Source organism: Lagenorhynchus albirostris, chromosome 2, assembly GCF_949774975.1.
Source record: "Lagenorhynchus albirostris chromosome 2, mLagAlb1.1, whole genome shotgun sequence".
NCBI lineage: Eukaryota > Metazoa > Chordata > Mammalia > Artiodactyla > Delphinidae > Lagenorhynchus > Lagenorhynchus albirostris.
This window is the reverse complement of record NC_083096.1, coordinates 173,971,907-173,980,490: the sequence shown is the minus strand read 5'-3', so window position 1 is coordinate 173,980,490 and position 8,584 is coordinate 173,971,907.

Below are 8,584 nucleotides of genomic sequence, written 5' to 3'. Positions count from 1 at the left end.
TCTGTACAAAGGGTGCAGCCATTACCAGGGAGGCCAGTGCTCCCCCCTGCCCCTGGCTAGGCTCAGAATGAGATCCCACCAGAGTGTGTATGGCCTTCACCGGTCCCTACGCTCCCTCTAGGCCCAGCCCTCAAGGCTCTGTGGCCCTGGGCAAACCTCTTGCCCACCCTGGTCCTCTGCATCCTCCTTGGGAAAAATAAGGGGCTTGAACAGAATCAGGGGCTCAGACCCTGGGATTTCACATGTCAATACCAATTCAAAACATAAGGGCAGGCGTGGGTGGGGCTGTGACTTTTTGCTTTGCCAAGTTTGGATATTTTTAACAACATCATCAAGGGCAAAGACACAGGAAGAGCAAGGTGAGGCAGGGCGCTCACACTCCGCGGGCCCTTCTTCCTTCGTAGCCTGCTGCAGACATCTTTGCCCCAGACTGCCTCGGATTCTGGACTGGGCTCAGGGCTCCGACCCAAGGGCTGGGCTGTTTGGTGCTCATGCACATGTATGTGTGTGTGTGTGTGTGTGTGTGTGTGCTCGTGCGAGTGTGTGTGTGTGTGTGTGTGTGATGGTGGGCAGGGGAGGCTGCTGCTGAGGGGCGGGAGTGCCACTCTCACACTGTAAGGGGCCAGCGCTGCCCAGAGGCTCAGGGCAGAGCCAGTGCCCAGCCTGGGCCCCATGGAGTGAACGCTAGGCCTCGGTAATAGATATTGATGGGGCGGGGGCAGGAGGGGGTGCCGGGCATTCTTCAGGCTGGGGAGAAACAGGACTTTGTTGTCCGAAACCAAGCTACCCCTGGCCTCTTTGCACGCCCAGGCACTCTGCCAAGGATGGAGAAACCCACTTGGGAGGCAGTAGGGGTGCTGCCGAGGCCTCTCCTGGAGCTGTACCTACCCCCACCTAGGTGTCCCCGCCCCAGCCGGCAGTCGAGGCCCCAGACAGGTTCCAGATGCCAGCCTGGAAGAGCTTGGCGGAGGGTTGAAACCCAAGGAGAGATGGAGGTGGGGCAGGGGTGCCAGGCCTAGGGACTCCCTGCCCCCACCTCCAGCTGAGGGTGCGGAGAGGGTGGGTTAATGATTTGGAGGAGAGTTCTCGTCCAGCCCTCAGGACAACCCCTGAGAGGGGTACAGTTCGTTCCATTCTGTGGATGTGTAAACGGAGGCTCAGTGAGGGAGAGTAAGCAAGTTAGTGGCCAAGGAGGAGCTGCAAACCTGGTCCTCTGACCCCAGACCTTGAGCCTCAGGAGTCCTGCCCCCTCCTCCCTCAGGGACCCCTGAGTCCCTGTCCAAAGTGGCCAGGCCTGGGGTTGGTGCTGACCACCGCCATCCAGGGTTTCAAGGATCAGACGACCCAGCCACAGCACCGACCAGTATGGCTCTCAGTAGGCGCTAAATAAATGTTCACAGATGCTGCTGGGTGACAAGCTCTGTCCCTCTCTAGGCCTCGGTCCCCCGTCTGTGCGCAGAGGCTGCTTCCCCCAGGTCTGTCTTTCAGGGACTTCCGCCATCTGACTCCAGCTGACTCTGCTCCTTCGCCCCGCCCGGGGCCCCCTGGAGCCCCCAGGGCCTCCCGTCCTAATCTCAGGGTGACTGTCATGTCAGGCGTCCAGGAGGGGTTTCTGCCTCTAGCCTCCTCCTCACAGGTTCTGGCCCCAGCGCTGAGGGCGACCTGGGGCGGGAGGTGCAGGGCCTGGACTCTCTTTATCTCTGCTGTCCTACTTGCTGGGAGCCCAGCGAGGAGCCCTGGGGACATGGGGCCAGTGACTGGTGGTGGCAGCAGGGCCTCCAGCCCGACCTGGAGACCCAGCTAGGGGAGGTGGCAGGCTCTGGAATGCACAACCTCTTGCTGTCCCCTCCCTCTGCAGCCAGTGACTCACTTCAGACAGGGTTAAAGTACAAAGCGCCTTCCTTTGTCCCCAGCCCGTGCTTAATAGGATTGGGCAGGGGGTGGGGAGCGGGCCTCTGGTGGGGGGCACCTCCCTCTCCATGGCCACAATGAGGCCCTGTGACATCATGCTGCCCCCCGCCGTGATGTCAGAGGCCACCACAATGGACCTTCCCACACAGATGGCTGGGGATGTGGTGGGAAGGCTGTGGGACCGGGACACCTGCATCCTCCGGGACTCAGTCCTGTTCTGGAGAGCAGGCCCTGCAGGGCCAGGCAGGCAGTGGCTCTGGTCTTACAAACGGCAGGCAAAAAGTTTTACAAGGGGACAACACAATTCTGAAAAAAAAAAAAGTTGAGATTTTTCTTGCCCAACCCCCTCCCCCCATGTTAAGAATCTCCCCCTTGGTGCCACCCTCGGGATGGAAATTAAATCCCTAGCAGGCCAACGAGACCATCTCAGAAGGCCAGCCACACTGGCTGTCCTTTGGCTTCTGAGATGAACCTACCACCTCATCCTTCAAGTCAGCTTAGAGGCTGCCTCTTCCAGGAAGCCTTCCCTGACCCACCACAGACTGACCAAGTTGCTCTTTCTCTGGGTCATAGCACACAGTACTGAACTTTTGAGTATTCTTGTTTCCATGAGTGTCTCTCCCCAGGCAGATTGGGGGGTGGGGGGTTCTGTGAGGGGACCACTTGGATTCTCCCACTACCCACCCTTTCCCTAATACCAAGAACCATTCACCGATTCCTACATTAAATACGTGAGGGCAGCCCACAGGAGTCAGGTCTGGGGATCCAGGAGCCACAAAACAGGCCTGCCCTTGCCCTCACGGAACTGGCTGGCGGGCAGGAGGTGGCGTCTATGACAGACGATTATCACATCATGTGAGTCTGTAGCTGCAAAGAGTCAAAAGTGCATGAAGGGAGCTTCCCCGGTGGCGCAGTGGTTGAGAATCTGCCTGCCAATGCAGGGGACACGGGTTCGAGCCCTGGTCTGGGAAGATCCCACATGCCGCGGAGCAACTAGGCCCGTGAGCCACAACTAATGAGCCTGTGCGTCTGGAGCCTGTGCTCCGCGACAAGAGAGGCTGCGATAATGAGAGGCCCGCACACTGCGATGAAGAGTGGCCCCCGCTTGCTGCAACTAGAGAAAGCCCTCGCACAGAAACGAAGACCCAACACAGCCAAAAATAAATAAATTAATTAATTAGTTAAAAAAAAAAGTGCATGAAGGAGATATGGTGGGGGTCAGGGGTACCTTTAAGTTGGGTGATGGGGGATCCTCTCTGAGGCTGTGATGCATGCGTTGAAAGGTCAGAGGAAGCTGGTGGGTCATGCCAAGGGTGTGTGGGAAAGAGGTCCAGGCAGTGGGTGGCACAGAGTAGGCCCTGGAGAAAGCCTAGTCTCGTTCACTCAGAAACCCATCAGTGAATATGGGGAGGGGGAAGGGTAAGCTGGGACAAAGTGAGAGAGAGGCGTGGACATACATACACTACCAAACGTAAAATAGATAGCTAGTGGGAAGCAGCCTCATAGCACAGGGAGATCAGCTCAGTGCTTTGTGACCGCCTGGAGGGGTGGGATAGGGAGGGTGGGAGGGAGGGAGATGCAAGAGGGAAGAGATATGGGAACATATGTATATGTAAAACTGATTCACTTTGTTATAAAGCAGAAACTAACACACCATTGTAAAGCAATTATACTCCAATAAAGATGTAAAAAAAAAAAAAAAAAAAGATTCAAAAAGAAAGAAAAGAAACCCATCAGCGGGGAGCAGGGCTCTGGGCCAACGTACCAGGTTCTGATCCTGACTCTGCCACTTGCCAGCTGCGGGGGTTTGGGCAAGCCTTTCCCTTCTGTATACCCCACGGTAGGGTGACCAAGTAAGTTATCATGGGCAAATGGGGTACACAGTCCCCCTGCCCATGGGGTAGATGATAACAGTTCCAGTTCATGGAGTTCTTGAAGAAAGGGATACGGAGGGAACTTCTGTCCCTCACTTGCTCAGAGGAGCTAGTGAGGGACAGACGGACCCACCTTGAATGTCATTCCAGCCCCGTTGTGGTCCATGTGCTGAAGCCGCATGGGAGAATGGGGCTGGTTTTTCCCAAATCAGTTGGTAGCAGGAATGGTTCTGGAGGTCTCCTGGAGGATGGAGAACTTGAGTTGGGCCTGGAAGAGTGAGTGCAGTTTCCTCAAGCATAAATAAAAGAGGGGAGTCTGTGCAGAGATGGGGGAGGGCTCAGATGGGGAATTGCGAACAGGTTGGGGTGTCTGGAAGGAGCAATGGGAGAGGTGTGGAGTTTGGGGGAAGAGGCGTGTGGAGACGTCCTGGGGCTTTGGAGTGTAACTGTCTGGGACCAGACGCTGGGACTGGTTTGCCTGGCCCCGAGGCTTGGTCCCTGGGGGAGGGACCCCTCCGCCCAGCAGGAGACCTGGTCACGCAGCTGCCTGGCTGCCAGACCAGAGTGGAAACTGCATCCGTCCATCCAGGCTGCCGAGGCTGCTGGGGAATGTGATGAGGCTGCTGAAATGGGGCCCCTGGCAGGGGGGATGCAGCCGCGGCTTCCCAGAAACCCCGCTCTGGTTCTGCCAACAGAGAATAGCTGATAAGGTTTGCATTAGAAAGCCAGACCCTGAGGGGCTGGAGTGGGGCCTGCTGCCTGGAGCTGCCTGGGGAGAGGGTGCCAGGAGTTGGGGGGGGGCAATCTGTGGTTGGGGGGCAGAAGCCCCTCAGCCCAGCCTGGATGGACTTCCTCCCACCCTCCATATGACAAATGGAAAAACCAAGATGCAGCGCCCCAAGGGACACGACCAGGGTCCCACAGCAAGGTCATCAGGAGGTGACAGAGCCCCCTTCTTCTTCTAGTCAAGGGACTTCCTGCTGCCCTGCTTCCTAAGAATCCCACAAACTCCCAGATGTCACTCAGCAGCAGGCAGTGGGATGAGATAGCCCTTGTCTCATATTCTGCTCTGTCACCTCCTGGCTGTGGGATCTTGGTCTGCTACCATAACCTCGCTGAGCCTCAGTGTCCCCATCTGTATAATGGGGATAATGCATGCCTTGCAGAGTCATTGTGGTCTTTCAATAAGACAATGTGGGTCTCGGGCTTAGCACACTGACTGGCACATAGTGGGTGCTCAGAAATGCTCAATCCCTTCTCCTTTTCTGCTTGCATGCGTGGTCCTGGCCAGCCAGCGAGAGCTGAGGCCGTCTGCATAGCATGCCTCCCGGACACAACCCACACGTGGGGATATTGAATAATCTGGCTCCATATGGCTCCACTGAGCCCCCAGATCCCAACAGCATGGCCCCTCTCTCCTTCATTATTCGTTTATTGAGCAAATATTTATTGAGGGCCTAGTGGGTGCCAAACACTGTTCTGGGGAGGGGGCCACGAAGGCATGGCAATCACGTGCAAAGGCACAGAAGACCAGACGTGAGAATGCAAGCACTTTACACACCGCACGCATCCAACCCCTGTTCTAGCGGCATCTGTTGTGTACCAGGCCCTACCCTCAGCCCTGGGCCACAGCTAGAGGTGGGGAATGGGGCGAGGAGGAGGGGCAGAGAGCTTGCCCACTCCTCTATGATTTACTAATTAACTAGAAGACCCCAGGCCGGTACCTGGTGATAGTTTTGACTTGCCACCCAGACCGGGAGCAGAAGAGAAAGAGGGCAACTCCCCAGCCAGCGTCCTTGCAATTGCTGCCTTTGCCTCCTTTAGGGCTTTGTTGGGCCCATCAGAGGGCTGCCAAGGCCCCTGCAGCTCAGAGCCCAGGGAGGGCAGTGGGCTGCAGGCCCACTTCCCAGCTGAGATGACTGAGGCCAGAGATGAAGGTTCTGCTTGGGGTGGGAATGAGAGCAGGGCTGGCGACATAGGGCTGCTCATGGCGCCACAGCCAGGGGCCAGGGTGGCCTTGGAACCAGCGCAGGGCTTGTCCTGGTCAAATGAGGGAGACTCAGGCCCCACTCACAAAGGTCTGGAGTATGGAGGGCAGGGACAAGCTCTTCTGGGGACCCTTCTCTCCCCCTCACCTGATGGACTCCCTCTTGACCTTGGCCTCAACTTGGATGGCTTCTCTTCTTGCAAGAAGCCTGCCTGAACCTTCCAGGCTCAGTCAGGTGCCCCCCTCTGGCTCCTATGATACCCAGCTCCTCTCCTTCTTGGCCTGAGTCCTGCTGTGTTGCCACTGCTGGCCCTGCCTGGCTAAGAGCTCCTTGAGGGCAGAGAAGGACCTTATTCATCCCTACCACCCCAATGCCCAGCATGGCCCAGAGCAGGAGGAAGCAGCAAACAGTCTCCATCCTCTCCCCTCCCCACTCCAATCTGGGTGCCCGGGGTGTTGGGCCCCTGTGGTATTTGGAGACCTTGGGCAGGTTATGTGGCCTCAGTTTCCGGAGGTGCCCATTATAGCAGAGAGAGGAGAAGGTCCTGTCTCGGCAGTTGAAGGTGGCAAACGGAAAACCATTTTGTCAAGACCCCAGACCGCCTGGGCTCAACTCCTGCTCCTTCTGTGCCTGAGCCAGTGGCTCTGGCGAGTTACTTAACCTCCCTGTGCCTCACTGTTCAAATCTATAAAATGGGATAATGATGGTACCTACCTCGAAGGGTTGTTGGAAAGATTAGATGAGTAAATATGGGCAAAGCACTTGGAGCAGTGGGTGGCACCTGGTAACTCCTGTGTGTTTGCTGACATCCAGTCAAATTCAAGCAACATATTCCTGGGTTTGTTTGTTTGTTTTTTCACTGATGATGTTAACCTAGTTATGGTGGTGTTTGCCAGGTTTCTCTACTGTAAACATTTTTTTCTTTTTCTTTCTTTTTTTTTTTAAACCTTTATTATACTTCCTTTCTTTGGAGGGTTTCACTAGGTCCAGTCCACACTCAGAGAAGTGGGGGACTAAGCTCCACCTCCTGGAGGGGGAAAACCTACATGAATTATTTGAAATTCTTCTGTAAGGGAGATGTGTCTAGTCTCCCCCATTTATTTATTTCTTTAATCATTATATCAGTACGGACTCATGGATACTTATTTTATACTTTGGATGATAATCTAATTCTGTTATTTGCTCCGTTGCTCATCCTGGTTTAGGTTTGGCCATTGGGATCTCTTTCAGGTTGGCTCCTGTTCTGATATCCCACCACCTGTTTATTTTTTGAGCATTTCCCAGACCATTTCTCCAGACTCATCTTGCATTTTTCCCTGCCTCAGCCCTGGAATCAGTCATTTCTCTAAGGAGCTCTGATTCCTTTTATTAGAGAGTGGTGTTTAGGAACCAAGATCTGGGGGCTGGACGTGCTTATTGCTACCAGGATGTCACAGCTTCTAGGCCCTTTAGAGCGGAGAACTGGGTCTGCCTTCACTTAAAAAATTAAGTTTCCCCTCTTGCCACTGGGTCTGTTGGAGGCTCCAGACGGCTGCCCACTGGCCTTTGACCCAGTCTGTAGGCCACAGGCCTGTGCAATGTCATAGGCCCTTAGTAGGCCTTACGTCCACTGTGAGAGAGTAAGCGAGGGAACACAGGCCGCCACCTCCGCAGCACGCTGAGCCACCTCTCGTGTCCACTGGTGCTCACCAGTGGGGCCATTGGGTGGCTGAGTCGCTTTGGGAATGGGACTGAGCCTGTTCTCAGGTGCCCTCACAGCCCAGACCACTGGGGGATCATAGACTTGCTCCTTGCTGGACGAACAGCTTTGTCAACAGTGGTGGCAGTTGCCACAGCCCAGCAACAGAGCCACGGTGGCCACCTGGGGCACGACAGGCAAGGGTCAGGTCCCAGGAAGGCCTGACTCAGCCACCATGCCCAGCACACCCAGGTGGACCGGTGCTAACGGGAGAAAGGTCTGGTGAGCTGGTCCCTGTCCTCTCTTACCTTTCCCAACCCCAGCCCTGCCCAACACTTCAGGAAACACTGATGCTCAGTGGGCCAGGACCCAGAGCTCCCCATGGAGGCAGCTCTCCGCAGCTGTAGGGAGTCAGGGCAGAGTAGGCATCTTGAGGCCCCAAGGCAAGCTGAGCGCCCTCCCGACTTTGCCAGGATGTCTCCTGTCTCCCCATAGCTCTAGGCTGGGAGTCAAGAGGCCAGAGTTCTGGGCCTGCCTCTACCAGTGACTTCTGTTTGGGGCACTGTAATCACATCTCTTCCTATTTAAAATCTTGAGTGTCTCCCCATCGCCCTCAACTTAAAATCCCCACTCCTGGAACTGCCTTACAAGGCCCTGGAGATCTCTTCAGCACCCTACATCACGCCCTAATAACACCAAATTGCTTGTGGTTCCTCCTTACAACATCACTTGGTTTCCTACCTCCACAGTTTACTCTGCCTGCATCACCCTCTCCCAATGCTTCACTGGTTAATTCCTACTTGTCCCTGAGCTCTTAGCTCTGGATCACCTCCTCCAGGAAGGCTTCCTCCTGTGCCCCAGACCACTTCTGCTCATCTGGTCCTGTCTCTGGTCACCTGTGTGTGACACCTTCCTAAGGCCCACTGTGAACAACCTCTGGCATACCGGGCAGCAACCTGGTACAGTGGAGAAGGTTTGGGGTGTAATATCCGGGCTTTGGCTTCCCTCAAAGCCTCTGTTCCTTCCTGCTGTGTGACTTCGGGCAAGTCACTGCACATCTCTGAGTCTCAGTCGCCCCTCTGTGAGAAAAGCATCTAACTGGGATTCAAGGCCCTGCTTTCAAGTCTGGCCTC